Raw genomic sequence first — 9,757 nt, forward strand, 5'->3', positions numbered from 1 at the left:
AAGGAAAAAACAAAGAAAGAAAAAGAATTTTGTTGTAAGTGAAAATAATTTTTCTCATTTTCTTGTATATAGTAGACGAGTAGTAGTAGTAGGGGAAAAAATTAAAATATAAAAAGGGGTTAAAGGAAAATTATCTCTTAACTTTCAAATAAACTTGTTTTCAGATGAAAACAACTCTATCTTAAGTGAAACTAAATAAGAAAAACAACTCTATTTCAAATATCAAGTAAACTAAATAAGAAAAGTTAATATATTATTTTTTAACTCATTTTAAAGTTACTACCAAACATAAAAAAATAAAATAATTTGTTAGAAAATGTTTTTTGAAAAATGATTAATTTTTTTAGAAAATGTTAATATTGATACAAACAGAGAGTTAACTTTTAATAATTTTGTGGATATTAAAAATAAATTGAAAGTTTTGAATGGAAAAATATAATCTATATATTATTAATTTACTTATGACATCTCATATTTAAAATTAGCACCTATATTTCTTTGTATATATAGTAGTGTACATATGGCACCTCATTTGTAAAAGACACCTCTATTTTAAATCAATTGGAAATATTTTATTTAACAGTTCAGTATTTTTTTTATTTTAACTTAACTGTGTACATGATACTGCATCACATCAAATGTATGTTTAAATTTAATTTGAACCATAAAATGAATTATGAATTTATTTTAAATGGAAAGGATATATGTCTCGTGTGACTAAGATTTTGGAATACAATCATTTCTATTTCAAGTCTTCTCTATTTCATTCATTATATGATTAAGAGGGCGTTTGGATTGCGCAAACGCATGTCCACATCTAAGTTTTTTTTTTTTTTTTACGCGCATCTGTCACTGTTCATTGGCCATGAACAGTGATTTTAGGCCAATGAACAGTAATTTTTGGCATGAGCAGTATTTTTTACACATTTAAAAATTATTTTGCTACAGTGTTTTCAGTTTTCAACAATAAGTTCTATCCAAACAGACCCTAAGATTAGATATAAATTGTGATATTTTGAATTATTTGAATTTGATTAGATTGGATTGGTTTCTCAACAAAAAAAAAATTAGATTAAATTGTTAAAATGTGTGTTATGCAAACTTGTGTTCAATCTCATATCATATACATTACTAGGTACATCTTGGATTTATAAGTTCCTTTTGGAGTGTAAACATATACGTAGCTAACACCATCCTCATGTTGCTAAAGTTTAATTTGAACTATGAAATAGATCCATTTCAGTATAATCATTTTCCTAAGAGTCTAAAATTTTTAAAATAATAGAGTCTAAAATTTTTTTAAATAATTTGAGCTTGACTATCATTAATAAATGGGATCTCAAAAAAAAAGTACAAATGCCGTAAAATCTAAAGAACTAGTTTAATAATGAATTTTTTTGTTATTTTAAGAAATATTTTTATAGGTTTTCACTTTTCACTGAGATATATCAGATAATAATTTTATAAGAAATCTTTATGGATTTACTTTTGGTTTTGTTTTTAGTGCCCAAAAGTGCACACACTGACACACCGTGGTAGGGAATTTGGATAAGAACGGTGGGAGAGCATGTGAGAAGAATTAAAAAATATATATATATTTGATTACCAAAATTTTGTAATAGATAAATAGTTGTGTTACCTTTTACGTAGTTGGTTTTTTTTTTTTTTTTTGGGACCTTTACATTTTACATAATTGTTAGTGTAGCTTCCCACACCCAATCATCCGACTGGAATGGCCCAATGATCCACAAAGAAAGTGTGAATTGGTCCTTAGGTCCGTTTGGATAGAGCTTATTACTGAAAATTGAAAACTGAAAATTGAAAACACTGTAGCAAAATAATTTTTAAATGTGTGAATAGTACCGTGGGACCCATTTTTAATAAAAAAAAATTCTGTAAAGTGAAGTTTGTGGGTCCCAGGAACAGTACACGGGACCCACAAATGTGCTGAAAGTCAGCAAAATGCGGCTACTGTTCATGCACAGTAACATGAACAGTAGCCTTGTCCCCCCTGACCCGTGCTGCTGCAGCAGAAGAAGAAGAAAAAAAAAAAAACAAAACAAAACAAAAAACTCAAACGCAGACGCAGAAGAAACTGTATCCAAACTCAGCCTTAGTTTCCTTTAGGATTTTATAAGGAAACCTTTTTTTTAATTTTTTAGAAGATTTATAAAGAAACTTAATATAATGGAATGAGTAAATTATAAAGAAATTTAATAAAATGAAATAAACATAAAGAATTGAATGAAATACAATGGAATGGAATGAAATAGAGCAGAATGAATGAAATTAAACTAACATCTTTAGAAGTTCTAAAAGAAAAATAGTAGAAACAAAATTGAATGTATATAACTTTATTTGTAAGTTAAAAAATATATATATACATATATATATATATATAAATTGTTTTATAACAACATATCTATTATACCTATTCTCAGCAAAAAAATTATACCTATTCTTTTACAAAAAGAACAAACTAGTTGAGCATGATCAAGACTTCTGTGATTTCAATTTTGCAAAGCTGGTTAAATCTTTTAAGGCCAAGTTTAAATATAAATATATCAGTGGGGTTTTTTTTTTTTTTTAGGGGGGGGGGGGGGGGGGGACGCGTTTATCTGAAGAAAGTATACGGTATAGTTGTATACCCACCTTAGGGTCATATCATGGGTTTAAATTTACAATTTCTGAACGAGGTCAAACCTATGTACAAAGCCACCTGAATCCAAATGTGAATATCAGCATTTTTAGCCAACATATTTCAAGGGAAGCTTAATTAAGATTAGAAATGGTAAAATTTAGGTGTAGTTCTTTCGGTGAAATACATTAGATTATTTGATTAAATTTAAATACATTTAAAAATAATAATAATTGTGTTTATGTTTCATTAATCAATACAATCATGTATTTTTTTCTCAAAAAAAAAAAATACAATCATGTATTTAAATTAATTTATAATTAAAGACTTGTATCATTTTTTTGGGTAATAAAAAAACTATATCAAAATTTTACCCACAAAGGAATATCAATATCAAAACACTCTCAAAGCCACTTGAAGAATGTCATTAATCACTCTTGAAAAATGATAACGGTGAGAAATCACAAGATTTCTACCAATTTCATTAGCCGTGATGCTAGTCTTTTGGCTCATTTACAAGTTCTTAGAGCATCCACATTCATTTATCCTAATTCTATCATATTTTACCATTCAAAAAGCTACTTTATCAATTATACAATACAATTTTACAATACCTTAACATCCAATATTTTATTTTACCATACTACACATTAAAATAATATAAAAATAATAGTATAAAATATTTCTCAATTCTCTAAATTCTCTCTCTGATCTTTATATCTCTTACTCTGTCAACCTTCTTTCAGTTACACCACCACCATCATCCACCTTCTCTCAGTCACACCACCACCACCATCCACCATACACCTTCTCAATCACACCACCCACTTCTGCTAAGCAAAATCCAAAAACTAGAAACCAAAAATCATTCACAAACCAGAAACCATCGTTCTAAATCTAAATCAAAACCGAAAACCCACTACCGACCCACGCCGCCGTTGCACCACTAACCCACGCCCACATCAGTCACAAACCCACCACCGCCAGAAACCCACACAACTTGCCGATCTCCATCGGTGAAAACCCAAATCACTCACCAATCTTTGATCTTCGATCCAAATCAAAACAAAAAACCCATGCCGCCGCTGCACCACCTGACCCATGCCCACATCAGTCACAAACCCACCACTGCCAGAAACCCACTCCTACACAAATCACAACCCACCTGACCCACACAAACCACGCGACCCAACCGCCGCTGGGTAGCTCAATTTTGTTGAAGCTTGAAGGAAGTAGATTCGCGCGCTGGGAAGCTTGAAGGAGGTTGATTTTGTCGGTTTGAAGAGAGAGGGTCATCTACACATGCAAGAACGTCGGTTTGAAGAGGGTCATCGGAGCACCAATGCCTCGTCGGTTGAGTGAATCGGTAAAGGGATTGGAGCACCGATACCTCGTCGGAATCACTATCAGAGAGAAAGAGTCATCGGCAAGAGAGAAGCATCTAACTTATCGGAGAGAGAGGGGCATCGGAGAGAGAGGGGCATCGGAGAGAGTCTTGGGTCTGAAGAGAGTAGAGAGCAATTGAGAAAGAGAGAAGGAAGAGAGAGAAAATAGGAGAAATAATGAGAGAGGAGAGAGAAATTCGCGAGTAAATAAACAGGAGGAGAGAGCATTAAAAAATTATTTTTTTTATCCTATTTAGCTACAGTACCATCTTATATTTACGATGGTACTGTAGCTATATAGCAAAAAATATTTGGCCTTTTCCAATTTGCCATTTTCATTGCTGAGCAGTTTTTTAGTCTAAATGCCAAATGCACCTTACATTTGGCATAGACCACACTCACTGCTGATGCTCTTACATAGTTACACACAATGTTGTATAAATCTCTCGTGGAGATGATGCTTCCAAGGGCGAAATAGATGTATAATTCATAGTTTTAATTAAATGTAATTATGACGTTAAGTTGAAAAAATAATTAAGAGTCTTGTAATTCAGTGACATTATTCAATCTTCTTTATAAGAAAAAGTCACTTGTAATCAAATAAGAGATCTGGGGTTCTATCTATCTCTGCCTACACTAAAAATCAATTAGTGTATTGGTTTGATAATAAAGAGCAATTATCAAGAGCAAACATTATAAGTTAAAACTTTCTCTCTCAAAAAAAAAAAAGATCCAACAATGTTTATTGAATCAAGAGTATGGAAGTGATATGCTTTCCTATATTAAAGGTATATATAATATATGGTAGTAAATTTTATTTTTTCATATCCAACAATGCTTATTGAACCACACCAAGGATCCCAATCAGGTAGGAGGGTGGCGAACAAGCTGAAATTCACCAAGTCAAAACCTACAAGAATTGAACAACCTCTAAGTTCTAATTTTCGGACCAGCAAGTGGAGTTGATAAAGGCACTTCGAAGGTTAAATCAATAGAATGAACTTTATTGGAAAACCGCAAAGTAATGAAGTTCATAGTCTTTAGGATCCATTTGGTATTATTGTTTAAACGACAGTTTTTGTTGTTTAAACACCACAGCACTTATTTTTATAATATTTTTTTACCTACACGTATTTTTATAATATTTAAACAATGTTACTAAAAATCTCTTAGGCCAAATTTTTTCATAGAAGTGTTGAAGTGAGGTTGCCACATGGAAGCGGGTTTGAGTCAAACTTTTGTGGGCTAGATGTTGGCCTTGGTGCTTGTTTAGGGGCCCATTAGGCTTGGGCTTTGCAACTGTAAAGTCATGTGTATTGGAGGAGATACCTCAAATCCAATTTATTATGTAGTACACGTTATGTCCCATTTTGAAAAATTGTTATCAATGTTTATTCTTTTTTTTGATAAGTTATCAATGTTTATTTTAAGTATTCGTTTGGAATAGTTTAAATTCATTGGTTTATTTTACTTCAAAATAAATTGGATATAAGTATATATGCGTTTTGAAAAACATGAGACATTAAAAAGTTGTGTGTATATGTACACAAGGAAAAGTGAATGAAATTTTATTATAAAGACATATCGTAAATTCCACTAAAACCCATTGTATTTTTCACAGACTATTACAATAAGTTATATCCATTTGAAACCTCTTGCCATCAAAGTAATCTCAAACAGAGGAAAGGAGAAACTAAAAAAGGGTTAAATTTTGGAGCTAAGTAGGAATTTTATGCACGTTCAAGAGGCAAAGGTTTTTTTTTTTTTTGGAAAGGAAGAGCCAAAGGTTAGAAATAGATTATAATATCGAGTTGAGTATTTGCTCGGCATGTAAATTTTTATTCAAAAGTTGGCAAAATTTCGTGAATGTTAAGCAAGTTTGCTGGGAAAACTTTTTATTTTCGCTTTCCAAATTAGTTTCGTGCACACAAGCTTAAGGCTTAATTTCATTTGTAATCTAACCCACTAAGAACGAGAAAAAAAAAAAAAAATCATTTTGGAATCCAATTTATTTCCCCCCCAAACAAGGCATAAAATATTGCTGTGAGGAAACTAAAAGACGTAAATAACCTTCGCTGGCACATTGTCTCTCCGATGAGATCTATGTCTGACCGATTGGATTTCGGGCCAGTTTTGGAAATCCGGCGGAATGGCAATATGGCATCAAAATTTCCTCCAAGGACAATATTCCTTTGAATTTCGTTCCCAGCCAAGTTGAAAATTAAAAAATGAAGAAATAAAATATAGCAAAAGCCAGCAAAGATGGACAAATAGGCATATAGCCCTTTGTCTTGTCGTGAAAGGTTTTGAAATTCATGCCATACAAAATATGAAATTATTAACCATGATATCACTCTGTAATTACTAATTACAGTTCTGAATTCTGAAATCTATATATTAAAAAAATCAATTTCCACCTTTTTTATGGGTAGTTCATAATTCTCCCACAAAATTATAAATTGAACAATGTCTTTTAAATTGTTGAAAATGAGCAAATACCCCTACTATTAGTTAAACGATTAATACATAACATAATTATTTGTTTCATGGAATATTCTACAATTAAATTTAAAAAAAATATGCTCTTGAGGGGGAATTGCAAATGAGGTAATAGTTAAGACTTTAATAGGTGCAAATGAACCAACATATAAAAGGGGAAAATATAATTTACCGTATATTTAATATGTTTAAATACTATTGCTCAGTTTGTTTCAGCATCAATGTTTTTTGAAAAATGGTTCATTTTCCAAATAAAATTTTTTAGAAAACTATATCATTTTTCAGTGTTTGGTAACGATCTTGTAAATAAGCTTGAGAATATTTTCTAGTGATTGGTATGCAAATTCTTATTTTTATTTTTTATCTTTCTTGTGTAATTTAAAACGTGTGTATTATGTAAACCAACTAATGTAATCAATATAAATAATAATAAAAAACCAAGAATGAATTTGGTTTTCATACCAAAATTTTGACAATAGATACAATCAAAATTAGTTATCAAATTTTCATGATCTCTATCACTCATCTTGCTCATATATATGAACAAGAACGTCCACACACACACAGACACACACACACATATATATATCAACCATTTGTCTATATACATAAAATTGACAGAGGAATACATCTTTAATAAGTACAAATAACAATAACTTTTAATTGTCTAAACTTTTAATTGTCTACTCTTTTTGTTGGTACACTAATTGTCTACTATGGTCAACCACAAGTCTTTTATTTACTCAAAATTATGTATTTATATAATGTATCTACATAATATATCATCACTACATAGTATCTACATAATGTATCTGTCAACAAAAAAGATTATTCTATGTAAAAGCAATTTAGAGCCATATAGGTACTATGTTTAAAATTTTTGTCTTTTACTTCATTCATTCATTCATTCTTTCTTCTTTTTTATTTTTTTAGTACTTTTATGTGCAAAAAAAAAAAACCTCTACCTGGAATCCATCAAACCAAAAATTTATTAGAAAAAAAATAAAATTAAGTTTGAAATTCAAAGTAAAGAATTAGGATTTTGGTAGAAATGAATGAAATAATTATCGTTGCAAATATGTTATCTTTTGCAAGTTGGTAGAGAGAAATGAAATAATTACTGAGCAATGAGGGAAAAAAATCTAATTAGAGAACTGTGTTATAAAGGGGAAGAGAAATATGGAGAGAGAGAGAGAGAGAGAGATAGAGAGAGAGAGAGAGATCTATGGAAGAGGAGAGACTAGAGTTAGTGACAGTGAGGGTATGAGGAAAGAAAAAGAAAAGAGAAGAGAGAAAGGTGAGAGAGCGTACCGTGAGAGAGAAATTGTTTTCCAATTTTTTTTTTTGAAAACAACCTATAAAAAATAAGCCTTATTTTTATTAGAATTTTCCATTGACTAAAGATAGTTTTCTGTTAACTAGTTTTTTTTGTGCTACCAAACACTGGAAAACGTGAAAAACTATCTTTACAGAAAGTTTTCCAACAAAACAAACAGAGCGTATAAGAATTTATTATAATACTTGTTATATTTACACCCATCATTAGAATCTTGTCTTATTATATTTTTTTTAGGGTAAAACTTAAGAATAGTATTTAGGTGTTGTTCCTTAGATTCTTCTTGTTAGTATTGTATCTAAATATTGTCATTTTCTTTAAATAATACAATTAATTACTTCATAAACAATTACAATCATAATAAATATATATTAATAAGTATCATACTTATCAACTTTCATATTTAAAAAAATAATAATAAAACATAGAGAATATTGTATTTATGGTGAACTTTTCTGTATATTGTATAAGTTACTAACTATTCATCAATACTTTCCCCACAAAAAAAAAAAAAAAAAAAAATCTATTCATCAATAATTAGCAATATTATTTTTGACTAGTTAGTAACTTGTGCAATAAATAGGAAAGTTCGACAAAAATATAATATTCTCCATCTTCGTTTTTTTTCTTTTTTTTCCTGAATATGAAAGTTGATAATTATGATACTTATTAGCATGTATTTATTATAATTGTGTTTGTTTGTGAAGTAACTTATTATATTATTTAAACAGAATGTGATGTGGCATGATTTTTTTTTTGAGATAATTTCAACCTATGACGTCCGCTCTTGATGATAGTTTTTTATTATCAGACCAAGACACCAATTGGTTTTTGATGTAGACATGGATTAAATCCTAGATCTCTTCTTCAACTATCAAAAACTTTACCAGTTGAGCTAATTGAAACTCACAGATGTGACATGATTCTAATGGAATGTAAATATGAGAAGTTTTATAAGAAATCATTATAGTTTCTAAACATATTTAAAAAGAAAGGTAAAAGCCAGTCCCTCTTTATCTATTGTTTTATTTGTAGTTTTCTCCTCTTAACTATTAAGTCATTTGCAATTCCCCCCCTTAAGAGTATATATTTTACTAATTTCATTGGGGAGTATAAAATTCAAAGGATGCTGTAATGAGTTGATGGTTTTAACCAACAATAAAGGGGTCGTTGCTCATGTTCAATAGTTAATTGGGGATATTGCTTAATTTTATAGTTTAGACGGAGAATTATGAGCTATCACAAGGATAAAGGAAGGACAATGCCTTTTTCCTATTATTTTTTTTAGTAATTGATATATAGATAGCTCAACTTGTAAAAGCTATAAAATGGTTTTTTGTTTGGGCCAACAAATGAGCTTGAGACTTTCAACAAACAAATCATATGTGCATCATTCAAACATGTACTTAACTTACAAATAAAATTAAATATTAACAATAAAATATAGAAGAGGAGTATAATTTTTAGCACGTTATTTGATAGCCACCATGCATTACGTGCTTCATTTGGTGTATCAAACTCATCATTACTTTATATAGCAAATCTAGAATGTCTTTTTTGATATATAGAGTTGTCAACTTAAGGCCTCATTTGATTTCCTTTATTTATTTCTTTTCGACTCCCTTTATTGTGACCAAACAAATGCTCTTTTAAGTCAAAATATGTATTTTTGGATTCTGTCGGTAAATTTATTTTATTTGTTGCACAAAGTTAAATTAAAAAGCGCATTTTTGGAAAAAAAAAAGAAGGATGATGCTTTTTCAAAAGGTGTTATTTGTACAAATTTTAGTAAAAGTCATTTTTGCTCACAAAAAAAAAAAAAAAACACTTAAGACACGTCACTAAAAAACAAAAAAACTATTTTTATTTAAAATTAAGGTAATTAAGCTTTGTTAATTT

This window comes from Castanea sativa, chromosome 5, assembly GCF_040712315.1.
Source record: "Castanea sativa cultivar Marrone di Chiusa Pesio chromosome 5, ASM4071231v1".
Taxonomy (NCBI): Eukaryota; Viridiplantae; Streptophyta; class Magnoliopsida; order Fagales; family Fagaceae; genus Castanea; species Castanea sativa.